Genomic DNA, 5,187 nt, shown 5'->3' with positions numbered 1-5,187 from the left:
TTCTGGTCTCTCCCTTTCTCCCTGCAAATTTGCCTTTACATAAAAATAAATCTTTACAAAAATTGCAAGAAGTAAGTGAAATACCGTAAGTGAGGCATGCAGCACATTGCAGGGGCTCAACACACATCACTTGGCTAACCACAAAGCCAGGATTCCAGGCAGGACGGGCTGCTTTTCCCTGAATGTCACAATCAGCGTGACCACAAGGTGGCAGCTGCGGTCAGACTGGCTGTATTCTTTCTTGGTACCACAGAAGGTCTTGTCACCATTGGGGTGCCTTGGATGACAATGCACAGACCCCCCAAAACAACCCCACCACCCCTCTGCTGGCCTTCCTTCTCCACTTTCAGCCTGTGTTACATTGCTCTGCCGCGCCCCTCCTGGCCTGATGGACTCCTGCCAGCCCCTCTGGTCTCCACCTGTCCCCACCCTACCTGCTGCCCCCTGACCTTGCTCCATTCCCTGACCATGTTTCCCGTCTTTTTGTCAGGGCATGCCTCCAGCCACTCCCTCTGCTCACCTCACAGCATACTTTTATATTTTGTTTTGTTGACTAAAAGGCAGAGTTACAGGGAGGGAGATAAATGCTGGCTCACTTCCCAAACACCCACAACACCCAGTCCTGGGCTGGTCTGAAGCATCTCTGGAAGGTTCCAGGGACGTGGGTCAGCCTCTGCTGCTTTCCCAGCTGCAGTAGTAGAGAGATGGATCCAAAGTGGAGCAGCTGAGACACAAATTGGCACCCATATGGGATGCTAACATTGCAGATGGTGGCTTAACGCACTGTGCCACAGCACCAGCCAACCTCACCCAGGCTCCATGTGTTACAGGGTCTGTCACAACCCTCTGTCACCCAGGCTCTCTTCCATCACTGTCCTGTGAACTCTGACGTCCTGTAGGCAGACAGGGTCCACCCAGCAGGATTCAAACTGCTCATTGTCACTCAACAAATAAGTTGCCTCCCTGCAGGCTGGGAATCAGGTGAGAGCCTGAATCCTGGGAAGAGCCAGCCTCCAGAGAGGGTCATCGGGATGCACTTGAGCCTCAGTTAGGTTCTTGGTGGAGCAGCAAGCTACAACACTGGGGGCCCAGTGAAGTGCAGATACCTGGCAAGCGAGCGGTCTTCACCATTGTTCATATAGCCCACGTCCCATTCGAGATATTAAATCGTGTGTCCTCCCTGTCACATGCTGTCCAACCTTCCTGATGCCCAGCCTTAATGTTTGGACTCTTACACTGTTGGTAATGTGATTTCTGGAGAAATATCATCAGAGACAGGGGAGTGGGCACTTCCCTTTGTTATCCTCACAGAGAGCTGAGGTTGGGAGGTGGCCCCAGAGGTTCGTGTGCCCCCCGCCCGGTGGGGAGTGTCAAGGGGCAGGGTCCTTTAAGAAGTAGGTCCAGGGCTCAGGGCCTGGGACATGGGGGGGCAGTGCTGCGGGGAGAGACTGGCATAGAGGAGGAGCTGTTGTCAAGCGAGGTTGCACCCTGCTGATCTGCACACGGTGTTGCTCCATTTTTCCATCCTCTTGGGACCTGCTAAGCGGGTCCTTGCTGAACCACTGGATGGGTTTCTCAGCCTATACAAGAAAACCGCTTTTCTGAGTAAAGTGCCTGGCCTTGGGTATTGTTGCTATAGCAACAGAGAACCTCGGGCTGCAGGCTGGTGTATGCCGCAGGTACATTGCAGGGTCTCCCGTGACAGTGGGTGACACAGAGCTCTCAGCCCTGGCAGGCTGTGTCCTACGCAAGCTGTCCTTTGGCAGGATTTCAGGAGTGACCGAGCAGCTGGAGCCACCTTGGAGGACACACACACACACACACACACACAGAGTGCTGACCGGGCAGACCACTGGCTAGTTCCCTAGGTAGGTGCCAGGGAGCACCGCTGGTCAGGACTCCAGGATGCAAATCTGAGTCCCAGCCACCTGCTTCCTGGGTGACACCCTTCCCAAAAGCACTCACCAACCCATCGTCGGGGTCACTGGGGTCTAGGCCAGGTCATCAGGATGAGGAAAGCTATGGACGCCTCTCCTGGCTGGAAGTCCCAGAAGTCCACTGAACTGGAGTCACTCGCCTGACTCAATGGCTCTTCACAATCTGTAAAATGGGAGTAATAATAATAGGGACCTAAAACTTCTCATCCAAACCCCCTGGGACCAACCGTGTTTACTAATTCAGAATCTTTCAGTTTTTAGTGTCATTATATTGGATATGCTGTAAATGATGTAATGAATGATTATAATACATGAGTTAAAAAGCCAAGTGTGTCTTCTCCCCAGGAAGGATGAAGCCCTCTCCTTCATGAATGCGCTTGCTGCTTCTACCATTCAAAAAACGGGGGCTAGTTCTCCCCTCTTTTGGGACCTATGTCATGCAGTCGTGGGTTAAGCCACCACCTGAGATGTTGGCACCCATGGGTGCTGGGTTGAGTCCCAGTCATTCCTCTTCCTGTCCAACTCACTGCCAATGTGGCTAGACAAGGCGCAGAAGATGGACAACTGCTTGGGCCCCGGACCCAGGCAGGAAGCATGGCTTGAGTTCCCAGCTGCTAGTACAGCTCTGGCTACCACAGGCTTCTGGGGAATGAAGAAGTGGATAGAAGATCAATCTCTCTCTCTCTCAAAAATGAAAAAATAAATCACTAACTTGTTACAAACACTATATAAATATATATATATGTGTGTGTGTGTGTGTGTGTTATATGAATTGTGTATTGAAACAACAGAATTATAGGACCAGCCTCTCTTGGCACAGCTGAAAGTGAACACTGTATAAATTTGAGTCCTGGCTGCTCTGCTTTAGCTCCTTCCTAGTAGGCTTGGGAAAGCAGCAGAAGATGGCTCAGTTCTTTGGGGTCCAGCCCCCATGTGGGACATTCGGAGGAAGTGTCAGGCTCCTGGCTTCAGTCTGGCCCAGTCTGGCCATTGCATTCATCTGGGGAGTGAATCAGTGGGGTTGCTAAGGGTTTGCTTATGAGAAAATCCAAATCCAGACTAGGCACCAGGCAGCTCTGGAAAAAGCAAGCGGGCAGATGGACTGAAGAGCGTAGTGAGCGAGAAGGAGAAAGATCTCACGAAATGGGGGAGTGTCAAAGTTAAGCGATGGAGATGCTGGGTGCAGACACTGTTTTTTGTTTTTTTTACGGGTTCAGTAGACTTTATTGCTGTGAAGTGGGCTGCAGGAAGCAGGGCCCACCCAGACAGGTGGTCCCAGGAGGTCAGGAAGAGCTGACTGGAATTGAAGGCCATGATCCAGGAGAGGTCTGGCTGGAATTGAAAGACATGATTGAAGAGAGGCGCCAGGCCAGGCCGGGAATGCAGGAGTGGTGGTCCATCAGGTGGGGACGGGGTGTGGTCAGTGTGTGTGGTTACTGGGGCCCTTGGGCACAGCTCAGCTGGCAATACAGGGACGGGTGTGATCGCTGGCTGGCCGAGGCCGCAGCCCCCTTCACTCCCGCTTCTTGTAGCTGTCCAGGTGCGAGAGGATCCAGCCGGACGGCAGGAGGAAACACAGGATACAGGAGGTGAGCCCGCCGGCCATGTCCATGGTCCCGAGCTGCTCCCGGGGAGGCTTGGAATGGACCTGCTCGCGGCACCGGGAGCCACCGGGCCCAGGAGGCCCCTCAGCAGCGGCGGCGTGAAGACGGACATGGTGGACAGAGAGCCCGATGCGGACACTCTGACACTGTCTGGAAGAACGAAATAACTCAAAGGAAGGGATCACTCAGGAAATGGCAGAAAAACTTCCCCAAGCTGAAGAACACAGACCTTTATACTGACTGGGATATGAGCAAAGAACAGCTTATGACAAAACTCAGCCATACCAAGGGTGCAGAGTCTTAGAGTCTCCAGACCAGAAAAAAAAAACAAACAAAAAAACCCCGCTGATATATGAGAGACAATACATTTTCCCAGGACCGAAAGTTTCCCTCAGTCCTATGAAGGCTAAGACCATGGAACCATCTCTGCCAAGCTCTGTGGGAAAGTATTTGGAACTTAAACTTGTAGGTCCAGCCAAAAAAGAATTCACAAGAAGAGACCATGGAGCATTTACAAACATGGGAGGGCCTAGACAAGGGTTCTAATTCCATCAAAGTGCAAGCTGCATCTGAGAGCAGGTCTGAGGAGGAGGCAGGGACAGTTCTAGCTCTCCGGCCGAGGCTCAGCTCCTCTCTCGGTTCCCATCACCCGCTCACATTTGTACTTTCTGCCCTGCTCAAGGGACATCGCACCACCTTGAGGAGTGGCTTCAGTGTCCCGACACATGCTCCCTCCTGTACTGCAGCATCCCTGGTCAGGGAATCTCTCGCTCAGGCCTGGATAGATCCCCACAGCTTCTGCACCAGCCAACCCGGTCCCCGAGTTTTAACAGGTTCTTTTGCCCTCTCATCAATCCTCAGGCTAGGCAGCATGCGCTTTGGTAGACAACACCCACGTCCGGGGACATCCAGTTCTGGCTCTGGTCCTTGTTATCAGAAAACCTTGGTGGGTTCTTTCCCAGGATTGGGTTACCGGCAGAGGAGTTTTATTTGCAAAGTGACCAGGTGAACAGGAAGAAGGAAGGGGAAGCATCTCCCAGGAGAGGGCTGGGAGGTGGGGCGCCTCTTGAAAGGAGAGAGGGAAAGCCATAAAAGGTTTTTGGAAGAGTCCTGGGATTTTGAGCCTTCCCTGACCCCTCCTTGTTGGGTGGGAATCTGCAGGAAAGACGTTCCCCATTGGTGGTCTCTCAACCAGTTAGGAAATGGCTGGGCAGTTCTTGTGCCACCCACTTGAAGGTGTGGCCAAGATTTTGGCGGATTTGGACGGCCTTGGGCGTCCATCATGGGCTCAAGGACCTCCTAGCTAGGAGTCCTGGATAGAGTTGCCAGCTTTGGGACAGCCCAACCCTGGCTGCTTTGAGCACATGGGTAGGGAGTGATCTGGCAAATGTGAGCTCTCTGACTCTCCTTGCTTTGCTCACTGCTTGTCAAAAATAAATTAAGAGGGCCCGGCGGCGTGGCCTAGCAGCTAAAGTCCTCGCCTTGAAAGCCCTGGGATCCCATATGGGCGCCAGTTCTAATCCCGGCAGCTCCACTTCCCATCCAGCTCCCTGCCTGTGGCCTGGGAAAGCAGCCGAGGACCGCCCAAAGCCTTGGGACCCTGCACCCGTGTGGGAGACCTGGAAGAAGTTCCTGGTCCCGGCATT

At 53.1% G+C, this 5,187-nt stretch overlaps 1 pseudogene; it reads right to left on the bottom strand.

Annotated features, from left to right (window-relative positions):
* Positions 1 to 3,129: 3,129 nt before the first annotated feature.
* On the bottom strand, positions 3,130 to 3,653 carry LOC118757604 (cytochrome c oxidase subunit 8A, mitochondrial-like; annotated as a pseudogene).
* Positions 3,654 to 5,187: the final 1,534 nt, after the last annotated feature.

The sequence above is a fragment of the Ochotona princeps genome, chromosome 15 (genome assembly GCF_030435755.1).
Source record: "Ochotona princeps isolate mOchPri1 chromosome 15, mOchPri1.hap1, whole genome shotgun sequence".
Lineage (NCBI taxonomy): Eukaryota > Metazoa > Chordata > Mammalia > Lagomorpha > Ochotonidae > Ochotona > Ochotona princeps.
This window is presented reverse-complemented; position numbering and strand designations above follow the sequence as displayed.